Raw genomic sequence first — 16,081 nt, 5'->3', positions numbered from 1 at the left:
GTTTTTATTTTACTTTATCTTTTTATTGGCCTAATGTATAAGTTACAACATCAAAGAATAACCTTGTTATGCTGTTATTTGGTAAACGCTGTCCATACTCTTTACACTTTAAAAATATTTAGGCAAGTCATTATCTATTATTTGTCCATGATAAAGAAGTTCTTTTTCTTATTCTTTCATCTGCCATTATTTTTCATAATAAAAGAATGTTTTTTATTTGTCTGCTTATATCAAGATCTACCCCTACAACTACTTACACACTTTGATTCTCTGTCCCTGTATAATCTGAGCAATGTGTTGTCTTCTTTTTGAGGTTTAGTGAAATATTTTATGGTATTTTAGTTATTGACTTGTCACAACTTTGGGGAAAAGGTCTGCAGATGACTGCTTTATAAAGTACTTACCAAATATTTATAAAGTCTCTTCATCCCACCTTGTTTATATTTTATTTGGGGTGAAATTTGGTTTCTTCAAGATAAACTGTCTAACCATGATATCAGAAATATGTATTATCCAATTATTGATAATCAGATAAACTCGAGAAGATCATGAAGCTTTGAGTACATATCACATCACAACCCACATCTGAAAAAAGAGTCTACAGTTATCCCTCATGTTCCATGTCACTGCTGTGCTCTATACCCATGAACCTGCAATCCTAGCCCAAACTGACTGGATCAGGAATTGACAGCTGTCCATGGAATGGACATAAAAGGAGCCAGTTGCCTGTGAAGAGGTCTGACTTGAAAACTCTGAACCCTAGGAATTCTCTCTTCTGACTGGTAAATCACCAGCTTAGACAGAACTTTCTTGTTGGGGAGCCTGAACATGAATCATGTAGAGAAGTAGTCTACATTAAAGTAGAACAGAAGGTGGAAGATACATGGAAACCCATAAGCAGAAGCCCTCAGGAAGAAGTGGTAGTGGAAACAGTAGTAGTTCATTGCAGTCTTTCTTCGAAGCAGATGAAGAAAAGCTGGCTCAAGAGGATGCTCCATCACATGAGGTCGTCCAGTGGGACACAGCTGCTGCTGAGGGGGTCTATATTTCCTTATAACCTCATGTACTCCTAACTTGAACATCTATCTTTTTCTTAAAATCTAAAAGAGTCCTACTAAATACTGGACATATAGTTACAATGTTTTACTCTGAAAGCACTTGCAACATTTTGAGCAATTGAAATAATTGAAGACATGAATACATAACCTTGCCTCTGTCCATCAGCTAATCTTTTTAGAGTTCTTTGTTGATCCCTAAGAGACAGGTGGAAAACAATCTCAACCTTATGAATGGCCAAACTCATTAATAGTATATTTTAAATGAGCACTGAAAGGGGCATTAAACTTTCAAAATAAGGATGCTTCAAATGGATCTGATTAACTACATTTCATCGATCCCTTTAGATGTTTGATGAAGGCACAGCGGGATAATTGCTAGCACTATAATAAATGGTGTGTTTTTATTATGTTCATTCTTAGGAAGCATAGTGTCAAATCTAATCTTATAATAACAATTATAATGCTATTAGGAGTAGAGAAAGACTCCTGAAAGAATCAGGCTGCCACTAAATTGGTTAGTGTTCTAATGTATAGTAATTTTGTAGCTCTTAGCTTAGAATTTCTTTGTTACCATATTTGTGTCTTGACCCAAAGGACACAGATTTGGTGTGAACACCAAATGATGTAAAAAGATGTTAAGAGATTTTATTCTTAACATGGTAAAAAGGCACCATATTTCTTAAATTAAGGTCTCATTTTCAATCTCAGGGGATTTTCTTTGTGAAACATTTACTGGAAGGAAAAATGTTAATTGAATCTTCTCATTTACACCTTCCATCTGCTTTCATTCCAGCTGTGTCTCCTTAGAAACTTGAGAAGCCAGTCAGGTTTGCACTTAATGGTTTTAACTGATTGCAGTTGTAATTTAGTAAAACTGTTACAAATCAAAGGAAAAATGTGAATAAATATTATACACTTTATATTAAATGTGCAAAATAATGATTCCACCTTCCTTGGTTTAGTTCTATATGAAAAAATCAACCCAGCACATTGACTTTTTCGTCTGTAGGTTATTTGAAGAGCCAGAAAGCATAGAGCATTTACGTTTAGTTTATGTAAGTCAAGGTTTCCCAACCCTGGCACTATTGATGTTTTGGACTCAGTAGGTTTTCTGTGGTGATGGTGGTGCTGTACGCATTGCAGGATACTTAGCAGTATATCCCCGGCCTCTACTCACTAGAAACCAGAAATACCCACCCAACTCCCCAGTCATGGTAATAAAAAATGTCTCCAAACTTTGCCAAATGTCCCCTGGGAGGCAAAGTCATCCTGATTGAGAATTACTGATATAAGTAAATAATGAAAAGTGTTACAGAAGGTTGGATTAGATGCCCCTATGACTCCAGATAATTTGATAATATTTGGTGAGACAGGTCACTAGAAACCTACAAATTTTAGTGTTTTGTTGTTATTGTTTTTGTTTTCTAGAGTGCCTGGTATATTAAAGGTGAGTAAATTTCTCCCTAGTCTTTTTATAGCTTTAGTTTTGCTAAATTATAAACATTTCACTAACCTTATAAAAATATTCAGATTTATGTACCACTTTGAAGATATGAAAGAAGAACTATAAATAGTCTGTCAAGAAAGAATGAATCACTGCTATCTAGTACTTTCCATATAGTGGGAATTCCATAAATTTTTGTTGACTATAAATTAATGACCATAGTTCTCACTAGTCCTTGAAATCACCAGAATCAATTGAATCTAATGGTAAAAAATTAAAGAGGGAGCAACTTATTAAAAAGTACGTAGAAAATTTACAGAGCAAAAAATTAACAAGGAAGTAAGGTTAAACAAGAAACTTTTACCCTAGATATGCTCAAACAGGAAGAAATATGACAACTTCCTCTTTGGACAAAATACAAAACTCACACTGGGATTCCCAGAAGATGTTCAGATGACATCAAGTCAGTGCAGGTGAAGTAAGAGAGAAAAGCATTATTTTCCTAGATTCCCAATAAATACGAGTGAATGAACCGCACAAGTTTAGTCTTAGAGGATAACATAGAATGCCCAGGTTTCCCAGTAAGATGGAATCAGATTATAACCATTTCCTTTCATGAGTACAATTGCCTTTAAAGTAGCAGTGGTAAAATTTTATAAACCTTCCAACTCTCTTTTGGGGGTGTGGGGAGGTGTGGGAGAAAGGGGAGGAAGACAGAGAGTAGCAAAAAATTATACTAATGAAATTCTTATAAAATACGCTTTCAATAAACTTTGTGTAGAAATTACAGAACAAACCTTAAATCATTCAAATAAACAACCTTAAGGACTTATTTCCTGCAACAAATTTTTATTAACTGCCTAAATATACATAAGGGAAAATATGGTAGCATAATTTTAAAGGACTTTGTTATTAAATTCTCCAGATCCTTTGTGTAAGTAGCAACTCTATAGCAAGTTATTTTGTGCATAAGGTGATTCCAGGGTATCTGACAATGCCTTACAAGAACGTTGTCATAAAATCTAATTATAAGCTATTAGTAACTCATATTTATTTAAAATAAGTGGTGATAGAAAATTCAGGCCTTGGAACTCTTCAGGAATAGCTCATATCATCTTGCTGTTCTGAGAGAGATATTAAAACCATATTAAAGATAGCTACATCTATAATAAGAACAGCCCTGATTATTGAAAAAATGGTAATGACTTTCTAATTTCCTAAGTGTGATAATGATGGAAAAGACCAACTTCGTAAAAATTAGTCTAGTGAATAAACTCCAGAGAAAAGACACTTCTCTGTGGTATTTGGCAAATTATATTTATCAGCACAGGTAAACTTAAGAATGCTAAAACCACAATTCTAACGTTACATTTTAGAGGATTTTGCAAGACCATCAATGAACGTTCAAGATTGAGCTGAAATGCATCCTTCTTTGGGTATGTGCTAGGACATGAGATAAATTATCTCTAATATATAATTATACAAATTATCAAAAGCATGTTTTAATGAAGACATAGATGAATGTTGAGAAGGAATCGAGGTTGCTAATAACCTGACCTAAAAAATAGGAAAATTATCCTGGATTATCCAAGTTGGACTAACATAATCACAAGGGTCCTTTAAAGTGGAAGAGTGAAGGTGAAGAGTAGGTTAGAGTGATGCTATATGAAGACTTGACCCTTTATTCTTGGCTTTGAAGATGGAGGAAGGTGGCCACCAGCCAAGGAGTGCAGGCAGTCCATAGCAGCTAGAAAAGTCAAGGAAAGGGATTTTCCCTTAGAGGAGGCAGAAAGGAGTATAGCCCTGCTAACATCTTGATCTTAGCTCAATGAGACCTGTGTTAGACTTCCACCTACAGAACTATAAGTCAATAAATTTAAGTTGTTTGAAGTCACTAATATCATAGCAATTTGTTACAGCAGTTGTGGATAACTAATACAGTTCTATTATAGCATTTTTATTTCCAGTAAATAGATCATCATTTACTCTTGATTATATGTATGGATTTAAAGCTATTTGTATATTCATAGCGCATTTCCAGGCCAATTTCTCTACCCTATATCACCTGGGAATATTTGTGCAGGTAATTGCAAATAAATTTGATGACAGTGTAAACAAAACTTTATTATGGAAAGAAATATCTGTAAATATATTCCAAATCAAACATTAATAAGAATGGAATTTTCTATTATGAAGGACCGTTTGAAAATCCCTTATTTCAGTGTGATGGCAAGTGTTGTGAGAAGTAATAAATACTTCATATTTTAAAATTTTTCTCTGACTTAAAAAAGGCAAATAAGTTGATTATAGAATATTTGGAAAATCCATATATAAATGCATACAAATACATATATACCTAAACAAATAAATAAATAGATGGCCTGGATTTCCAAGTCCACTGATAAACAAACATAACATTTTCGTATTTCTTCTATCCGTTCTGCTGAGGCATATATATGCAAATTTGCTTTATTCTGGAATTTTAATTAATAATGTATTCTAGACATATTTCACAATCCAACTTTTAATAGCCATTCTGCCTTACATATTTAACCATTGCTCAATTGATGCAAATTTACTTTTTCTAATCATTTGCTATTACAAAAAGTGCTTAGGTGAACATTGAATTATGTAAGTTAGCATGTTATTAAATAAATTCCTAGAGTTAAATAAGCTGGGTTAAGGGGACACACAATCCAATTCTGATAGTCCCAAATTACCAGACCTGAAGATAGTCTACAGTAGTGTCTGTTTATCCACACTTTCCAACACTGAATATTTGTATCCATTTTCTTGAATCTGTTAAGAACAAACAATAACTAATTACACACAGTGTCAGATGTCAGATTTCATATTAGGAACTAGAGATTTTATGATGATGCAAAACACACACATTTCTCCCCATATGGAGCTTATCGTATCGTGTTTGAATTTTTTTTCTTTTAAAAATTAGTTTCTTTTTATATTATAATTTTGGTGAATTTTCTGTGCATATCATAATCAATCCTTGAGAAGGTGGCGTTAGATCTCATAAATGAAGGATAACAATGCACAATCTACAGGAAGATCTGGGAAAAGGCCATTCCAGCAGAAAGAAACTCAATTACAGGAAGTCTCTGCCTTCTTGTTTCTTACATTACAAGGATGGAGGCAGACAGTAAAATCATGAATAAAGAAGTAAAGAAAGAAAGAAGAAAAAAAAAGACGCATAGATTGTACTAGGAAAGAATCGGGAAGCTTCTCTTGGAAGATTAGACAACGGTGAATAATTAATTGCATGTCCTAAATAACAGGATATTGGGGAAGGTCTTCTTTGATAAAATAGCATTTAAACTTGAATGTAAAAAATGAAAAGTTGTCAGGCACAGGAATGGGTAAAAATGAAAATATAAATTAACTGGACCAAGAGCCGGAGGTGATAAAGTGGTGGCACTTTCTAAGATCTGGCTGGAGGGACTGCGCTGTGTTGCAAGGGAAGTGCAGGGATACACGGTAGGGGCAGATACCAGGTCATGGAAACCAATCTGGAAGGGCCTTTAGAATATTGTATAAAATGTATTCACATGTTATTCTTGAAGAAATGGAAGTCCCTGAATTTATTTAAGCGTAACAGTTATTTGGTAGTATCTACGTTTTGAAATGACAGCTCTGGGTACATATCCTGAGGTCTTGGTACTTTTCTCTGCCCCTGGAGCCCGCTTCCTCCAGCTGTTTTTGTAGTTCACCCTGGAACTTCCACAGATATTCACTCAAATACCACACTCCCAGGAAGGCTGTCTCTGTCTACCCTATTAAAAATTGTACACCACCATTCCTCATTCACTTTCCATACTTTTTTTTTTTCCAACTTAGTTCTTTCAACCCTGTAAACTGTACCTATTCTACTATTATTATTTTTTGTGTGTCGGCCGCATTAAGTTCTAGCTCCAGAGGGCAAGGATTTTTGTCTATTTCGTGTATTACTATTTCCCTATACCTAGAACGATGACAGGCACATAATAAATGTCTCTGTTATGGAATGAATGTTTGTGCCCCTCCCCCACCTTCCCAATTCTTATGTTGAACCCCTATCCCTCAATATGACAGTATCAGGAGGTGGGACCTTTAGGGAGGTAATTAGGATTAGATGGAGACATAGGGGTGGAGCTCTCATAAATGAGATGAGTGCCCTTCTAAGAGTCAGGAGAGAGCTTGCTTCCTCCTCTGCTCTCTGCCAAGGGAGGATGCAACCAGAAGTCCAGAGCCTGCAACAGGGAAGAAGTCCTCATGAGAGTTTGACCGTGATGCCATCCTGATCTTGGACTTCCAGCCACCAGAATTGTGAGAAAAAAAATTTTTTACAAGCCACTCAGTTTATGATATTTTGGTATAGCAGCCAAAATTGACTAAAACAGTCCCCAGTAACAATTTCTTGAATTAGTGAACGGTGTGCAAAATTCAAATCAGGAAAATCAGATAGAATTTGCATCAGTCCATGAGACGGATTTGACTGAATTGGATTATAAAGTGTCTGTAGTTGTGTAGTCAGGCACTGTCTAGGCAAAGCATGGTAAAACGGTCACTACAGTGCCACTAATGCGTTCTATTAATGTTAATTTATACCTTGAAAACATCTCCCACTGTTTTGAGAAGTTGTAATCCAGGCATACATTTTACTTAATGTAGCCATTCATATATGAAAATCCTAGGTCCAGTCTCTTAAATATCTATTGTTCATATTACTCATAATCAGAACTCTCAAGGTTGGCAAAGTAATTCCTTACCTTTTCATCTTTTAAATCCCAATAAAGAATGCTTATTTTCAAGATGTTGTAGCACTGAGCATTTCATGTATCATTTCTCACAATCAGACCTTGTGAAGGGATTTGCCGCAAAGGAAAAAGCAATTGCAGACAAAAGAACTGTTTTCTTTCAAGTTAAAATTCATTGTGAAAATGGGGGATTTTGCCTCAGGAAAATACGTGGGCTTCTGTATTCAGTCCCATTTTAGACGGCAAATGTCTTTGTGGACTAATTATAGGCATTTACCATAATAAGTTTGCTTTCTTGTTTTATGCAAGTTCTAAGTCATCAATTTAAACAATGCATTTTTTGTTAAGTGAAGTAAGGGTGTGTCGTGGCTTACAAGAAATAACTAGTTATTATATTTACAAAATAACCATTTCCACTTCCTAGAGCCTTTCTTACCAGTGTTTCTCATATTTCTATCGTAAGATAAGTGCCACACTTGAATGAAGCTCATGAACCCTGTCTTCCTTACAAAACAACATTGTGAACAGGGAGACTGGAGATGTCACTCTAGTTATGATTATTCTGACTTAAATACCATAAACCTTCTCATACTACAGTACTATATCCAAAAACCTCTGAGGGAATGGTCCCTTTCTGATCCTGTTTCCCCTGTTCCTTTCAAGAATATCGACACATTCCAATAATATCTATATTTTTCCACATTTCTCAGACTGGCTTCTCCTTTTACTCTCCAACTTTTTTCTTTTTAATTTAAACACTATCGATATCTTAGAATGCCTTAACACTGAATACCCCCCTTCTTCTTCTTCTTTTTATTTTTTCACTTTTATTTCAACCTTGTTTTTAATTCCTCTCTCACTCCAAGATAGTCATACATTTCAATAAATATGTCTTTGGATTTGCCAACATATTCACCACTCTCTTTGATCTCCATGACTTTTTCCAGCCCAACCCCCTCCTTCATTCAGAATTCATTTTCATTTTTGACCAAAACATATCTTTTGGTAAGACATCTATTAGGCAAGTGTTATTAAGTAGAAAACTTTCTCAGTCTCTGCCTGTTCGAGAATGTATTTATTTTACTCACCATTGAATAATACTGTTTCTGGCTATATAATCCTAGTTTTAAGGTTAAGGTTTTTTCTTTGCTGTATTTCATAGATATTATACAATTGTCTCTGATAGCCATTGTTGCTAACAAGAGATCGCTATCAGTCTGATTATTACTTCTTTGTAAATAATATCTTTTCTATACAGTATCTTAATAAACATTTCATATTTTGTCTTTTATTTTTCATAGTTTCACTGTGTTATGTCTAAATCTAAGTGTGTTTTATTTGCCGTTCTGGACATGGTATGCTTCTTCAAAAATTCTTCTCTGTGACCACTTTTAATATCAATTCTTCTCTGTTTTTTCTTTTCTCTCCTAGAATTCATGCTCTTTACATGTTGATGATGCTAAAAAGTATTTTGCAATTCACTAATTTTCTCTTCTGGACTGGATCTTTGAGCTGTTAACTTTTTTTAGGTCTGTCCGTCTTTTTTCTTTTCTGGAACTTCTCTGTGTTTGTGTTTTCAAATCGATCTGTTTATTGTTTAGTCCATTATTCTTTTCCTGCTGTTTGAATATTTTCTCATGCTTTTTTTTTCTTTTTTGAAACTTTCTTTCAAATAGTTTTGCTATCTCTAGTTCTTTATGTATACATTATCATGTTTGTTGTTTCTATTATCTCTCTCCCATTGCTGTTCATATCTTTTGATTAGTATTATTTTTTTTACCATTTCCATCAAAGGCTATTTTGCTTGAGGCACTCTTTGTTTATGGATAATTGAATCCTACCACTCTAATAAGTCTTTCATCTTTAATAGCACTCTCTGTTATTAGTCTAAATTCAAAATTTTCCTGCTTTGCTTTAAAACTTTAAATTTCATTTTTTATCACCATTTTTCTATCAGGAGATATTTTTTCTTCTCCTGGGGCTCCATAGATGTTTCTGGTTCAGGAACATTTTTATAATGAGCTAGTGATTAGGTCTTTTGCTCCATTATTAGTATGAATTTGAAGGCTATACCACTGGAACTTACAAGTGTAGGTTTCTGATTTCCGTCCACTGCTCCAGATGGACATCTAAGAACTTCCTTAAACTGGTCAACAGAGATATTATAGTCCTTGGTTTTTGGTTGAACAACCCTTCTAGCCTGTGGCTCTATGCACATAGCAAAGTTCCAGCTCCTTGTCTCTCAAAGACATAGCACTCATCTCAGTTTTTACAGGGCCTTCAAAATTCCAACTCCTTGTGGCTCTTAAGCCCAATATATTGTTCCAGTGCACTATGAATTATTTGGCCTCAGTTTCAATTTCTACATCAAATTCAGTTTTTGTCTTTTACTCTGGTTCCTAGAGTTTTCCCTATTTTGCTCTTGAATTCAGCAATATGTTCAATATCATTGTTATATTCCATTTAGTATTTCTATGTATTTAAAGTGTCAGAAAACCTTAGGAGATCTGCAGTCTCACTAATTTACCCGAAGTCCCCAATCATTTTCTTTTTTTTTTTTTTTAAGTCTTTATTGAATTTGTTACAATATTGCTTCTGTTTTATGTTTTGGTTTTTTTTTTTTTGGCCACGAAGCATGTGGGATCTTAGCTCCCTGACCAGGGATTGAACCCGCACCCCCTGCATTGGAAGACGATGTCTTAACCACTGGCCTGCCAGGGAAGTCCCCCCCCAGTTTTCTTCTATTTGCTCCTTTTCTGCTCACTTGAATGTGTTGTCCAGCATTATTACTAATATCCTGAGATCACCTTTATCTGAATCATGTCATCACTTATGAGTCCTCTCTGTTTAATACTATTCTTTCTTATTCTTCTAATTTAAGCATTTTCTGGATTTACAAACACCTTAAACTTTATGGTTTTATCACCATTTCAATATAGCAAAAACAGAACTCAAAATTTATTCCAAATTTTCTCTCTCCTTTCTACCTGTTTCTGGATGTGATGTTTCCACACTGCCAAATCCATGCCTAATCTTGATTACTTTGTTTATGTACTAGCAATAAACATCAGCACAGCATTCCTGCTGTTTAGGCTGCACCCTCTCTCACACAGTCTTTTTACAATTACACTTCTTTTCTCAACACCAAAAATTAAAATCTTTATCTGCTGCATGCAGCTCTCTTTTTTTCATACATTTGAAGCTTCTCGTCACCCTATCTACTAAGTTCAACATTCTTGGCACATGGTTTACTTGCATTTCCTACTTTTTACAGCCTAATTTCTCCTTCTCTACAGCATTAATGCCTGTATCTTTCCCTCAGAGTTCATTAACTCTGTTCTCTGTATGTAAGACAGTGATAGTGATGGAGTTGAGTTTATCTGACCCATGTATGTATCTATAGCACTTTGGGGAGAGGTTTCTTGAATCTAGATGGAAAGTTTGGTTATGGATTATGATCTATAATGAGAAATCCAAACACAAGTAAGGTTATTGATTTAAAAATCCATTTCAGAGAAATGTTGAGAAGGCAAGAGTCCCTACAAGTAAAAGCAGGAAACAGGAACGTACCAAATCTGAAGAGACTGATTTATTTCTATAAAGTTGATCTTATCCCATGCCACTTTGCATTTGGATTAGCAGGCTTCCGAACATTAGAGACATCACACTAAGTATTTATTAACTTATAAAAAATGTTTCCCTTACATGTAGCTATTCTCACAAAAGATATTTTTTGCCTCCAATAATGTCTGCAGAATACTGGCTGAGTTCTTTGTTAAATCAGAAATAACTTCCAGCGTTCTCCACTCTGAGCATTCAACATATGTATGTTCTACTTTCTAATAAAGTGTGAATATTGGAAAGTTAGTACACTTTTTTTTTTTGAAAGATCATCCCTTGGTTTTGATAAAGATAAAAATAGATAACCCTTTGGGCAGAAACCTGATTGTCCCCAGAAGTGTCATAGATCACACTATCAACTAGCCTACTCCCAAAAACCACAGGTGGAGGATGTGTCTTTTAGTCATGTCATATTTGTTATATTTCCTGGCATGTTTTGATGTAATTTGTTTCAGAATCCATTGGCAATTTACTGGCACTGACACAGAAACACTCAAATAATGGTCAGTTAGCAATAATGGTAATTTCCTTCCCTTCTATCCAAGATTTATATAAATTATTAAGGTAGGTTGGTAATACACTTAGATGAATTTTTAGTTTGAACAAGTATGTATACTTGTTTTATTTTTCCATTCCAAGAAGCATTTAATTACAACTACTTTGTGCAAGCCACTGTGAGAGACTGATAGAAAAAGATGTTGAAGTGGTAAACAGGGAATAAACAGGGCTTTTTTTTTTCCAAAAAGTTCACTATTAAGAGTTTTGTGTATATTTTTAATAATAACGTTGAAATGACTCATGCTAGGAGGAAATGGCTTGTACTTTGTGGTAGAAAGTATCATCCATATGCTTAATATTGCACAACAACATTGCAATACCTAGAGGATATTTACTATTGGGGCAAAACTCTGCCAAATGTTTCCAATAGATTGTGTAATTTCATTCCTATGCCATATTCATGTGTATTCCCATGCCATACCCATGCAGAAACTGAGGCATGAAGTTAACTCACTCACACTAGGCTAGCAAGTGGCAAAGTATCTTGTCACTTAAGGTGGGGGGAGGGCTCTACCTCTAATACCTGATTAAAGAAATTAATTATCATGAGTACAATGCCTGTCAGGTTTGTAGTTCAGCTCTAACACTTACTAAACATATAACTTAGGCAAGTCAGTGGACTTCTATTGCCTTCAGTTTTTCCATCTATATAAAAAAAGGAGATCATTTAAAAGAAAAAAAAAAAAAAGGAGATCATTGTCCTAACTCATAGGGTTCTTGCAACAATCAACTGAATCACATATATTAATGTCTAATCGTTTTAAGCAATATTGTTAATTTTTACTACTACCTCTATTAATATTTACCAAGACAAATTTGAGGTACAATAGGTTTAGAGAAACTTTCAGACGAATAATGCTGTACATTGATAAGATTAGCTGCCACAAAATGTCCTATGCTTCTTATCACTAGACTTATCACTATGCTTCTTATCACTAATTTTGCATAAGACTCTTATTGCCTTGGGTGGGTGCTGGGGAAGTAAGGAGAGATTCCTTTATTCACTCACAGCGACCAGTTCATTCGTTTCCTTATGTGCTAGTTAACTGAGATAAATTCTGTAAGAAAAAATGAGAAATGAGACACAGACCATATATTCAAGAAGCTTACTATCTACTAGAGGAGAGCAAAAAGAAACAGGTGATTTGATTATGATGGGGATACACATCATGTTAAGGATATACTCATGAGTTTATTCCAGAATGTAAGAATTATAAGGACAGAGGCATTTTCTTGTTCACTGCCGAAACCCCTATGCTTAGAAAAGTACCTTGCTCATGGCAGGCACTCAGTTAATAGTTGACAAAGAATGAGTTCTCTAGAGAGATGCTAAGCCAAAGGAAGCAGTCAGGGGAAGCTTTTTAACTGGGGTGACAAATAGGAGGAAGGTCAAGAGGAGAATGAAAGTTATTCCAGAAAGTATTTATCAATTGTAGAAAATCCTAGAATCAAATAGTTTCGAGAAAGTGTGAGTAGTTCACCATGGCTGGAGTTTCGCTCTAGAGGGGAAGTGTGAGAAGGAGAAGAAGGAGGTCTTGAGGAGCCTTGCACACCCTGTTAAGGAGTCTGTGGCTCAATGGGAAAATATACAAGTTTGTCAACAGCAAAGTGACAGAGTTAGATTTGCCTGTTAGAAAAACCAGAATAGCTATAGTGTGGACAGTGATTGAGGTGGGCAAAAAGATAAATGAAAGGAAATGATAAATTGAATATAAATTGTTCTACAGCTTTCATGCAGATCATTTGAGCATATTTAAACATATTTAATTAGGAAGCCCCTTATGACATGTTCATGCTTAGTCTTTGCAATGCTTAGCTGAGCATAGAAGCAGACAAGTATAAATGGTAAAAATTACACTGCTAAGGCTTAATTCTGTTGATACATGATATAAAACACAGTTATGAGATTTCATAGTCTAAGAAGCATTAAATATTTAATTAGAGAAAAGCAATAGACATATGCAACAGAGAAAAGCAACACTGTGAAAAAAACTATACCCTTTAAGAATTCACTAAAAAACTCTCCTGATTACTACTCATTACAGAAATTGACCTGAGATGAAAATTTTGGATGTAAATTTCTGAAAGCAAAATATTTTCCATTTTAGTAGCAAACAGCTGAATTTCATAGGGATTTTGCTTTTTTGAACAATTTCAGCTTTAATGACTAAGAATTGTTCACAGTTTCCAAAAATTAAATATCTACTTTGAACTCAACATTTGGAACCTGGGTCCCTCTTTAGTCAATTTTAAAATAGAAAGCTTTGTGTGATAGATTTTATGTATAATTCAATATAAAGCATATAATCTCTCTTGTATTTTGATTTAATTTTTGACATCTAAAGGTTTCAGCTGATTGAGATGTTTCCAATCTGTTAAAAGTGAAAAAGACATTTTGATGTTTCTATTTTTAATATCCTTGTTTCTAAAGTTCTATTTCCTAAATTGAGGGGTTTCCAAACATTACTAAAAAGAATTAAGAGTGCTACAATTTCAATCTGACTGGAGTAGGTTCACAAGGCATCTTTCTCAGGGGAATAATGTTCTTGTTAATATGTCTGCTTCCTGTTATCACTCCAAATCTGAAAGAAGGACTTTGGACATCTGTATACTGCATGCTCTTTTTTTTTTTTTTTAATAAATTTATCTATTTATTTATTTTTGGCTGCATTGGGTCTTCGTTGCTACGCACGGGCTTTCTCTAGTTGCGGCGAGCGGGGGCTACTCTTCATTGCGGTGTGCGGGCTTCTCATTGCAGTGGCCTTCCCTTGTGGAGCACGGGCTCTAGGCGCGCCGGCTTCAGTAGCTGTGACGCGCGGCTTCAGTAGTTGTGGCTCGTGGGCTCTAGAGCGCAGGCTCAGTAGTTGTGGCACACGGGCTTACTTGCTCCGCGGCATGTGGGATCTTCCCGCACCAGGACTCGAACCCGTGTCCCCTGCATTGGCAGGCGGATTCTTAACCACTACGCCACCAGGGAAGTCCCTGCATGTTCTTTTCTATTGATATATTACTATGTCCTAGTAAGCAACATGCATGATACCTGAATAAATATAACTGCTTCCTCTGGGGTAATATATTTGTAAATAATACAAACCCAGTAATTTGCCCTTATCTCAATTAGCAGGGTTATATAATGATCACAGAACATATAAGAAAATGACAATGTGAATTTTCAAATTGTGCATGGACCGTGAGTACTCTAGTTGAATGATCTATCTTGCAGTCTAGAAATTATGGTAATTTCTTGGGCCATTAAAGGTGTATTACATTCTAGAAAACTTCATAGAGTTGTACAGCCCAACCTTGTATACACAATCTGCATTCATGTGCTTGCTGAATTAGCTGTATTTGTATATCATTAAGGAAAAGGAAAAACTCAAGTTAACTATTTCATACTTCTTCACATCTTTACTACTTTCCTCAAAGAGAAAAACTAATTCTACTGGTTGAAATCCAGTGTACCTAGTAAGTAACTTTACTACTTTACTGTCAAGGAGGTTGAAGTTAGAGTATCCTGAATGATCACAGTATAAACAAGAGTGGGATGATCAAACATAATAAGGAAGTGGTAGAATTTGCAAAAGTCATAGGATTTGTTTTAAAAGGAAATTTTATATTTTATTTTAGTTGTTATCGATCAAATGTATGTACATGTCTGTAAAAATTACAATTGCAATATTTATCAAATATTCTTATTTTTTCATAATTTGAACATTTATCCAGATATCCTGGGTGATATATGTAGCTATAGTTCAGTTTAAAAGTTGTATAGAATTACATTGAAAAGAGTGCCACAACTTATTCTAGGTTGATATCTTTTTAGCATTTTAAAGATTTTGTTCTTTGACATATTTTTTTCTGATAAAAAATCAGCTATTATTCTTATTTGGTCCTTGATATGTAATGTAGCTTTTTTTTTTTTCTGTTTAAAGATTTTTCTTCTGTGATATTTTAAAGTTTTAATGAGATATAATTCACACAACATAAAATTCAACCAATTAAAATGTACAATCCAATAGTTTTTTTAGTATATCACAGAGTTTGGCAATCAGAACCACTATCTAATTTTAGAATATTTTCATCAACCTCAAAATAAACCCTGTATCTATTAGCAGTGACTCCCATTTAACCCCTAGCCTACCAGCACTACTTAACCACTAATCTACTTTCTGTCTCTATAGATTTGCCTTTTCTAGACATTTTATGTAAATTGAACCATACAGTATGTGGTCTTTTGTGACATTTAGCATAAAGTTTTAAAAGTTCATCCATGTTGCAGTATGTACCAGTACTTTATTCCTTTTTATGGCTGAATTATATTCTACTGCATGGAGATCTTATATTTCGTTTATCTGTTCATCAGTTGATGGGCATAGGAGTTGTTCCTGCATTTTGGCTATTATGAATAATGTTGCTATGAACATTTGTGTACACATTTTTTTTCAGGCATATGTTTTCAATATTCTTTGGTAGATATGTAGTAGTGGAATTGCTGGGTCCTATGGTAACTCTATGTTTAACCTTTTGAGGAAATATCAAATTATTTTACAAAGTGGCTTCATCATCTTAAAAATCCCCTGCAGTGTATGAGGGCTTCAATTTCTCCATATCCTCACCAATACTTATTCTCTCCCTTTTTAATTTTAGTC

This window comes from Eubalaena glacialis, chromosome 4 (genome assembly GCF_028564815.1).
Source record: "Eubalaena glacialis isolate mEubGla1 chromosome 4, mEubGla1.1.hap2.+ XY, whole genome shotgun sequence".
Taxonomy (NCBI): domain Eukaryota; kingdom Metazoa; phylum Chordata; class Mammalia; order Artiodactyla; family Balaenidae; genus Eubalaena; species Eubalaena glacialis.
The sequence above is the reverse complement of the archived record's forward strand: the minus strand, read 5'-3'. Positions refer to the sequence as shown.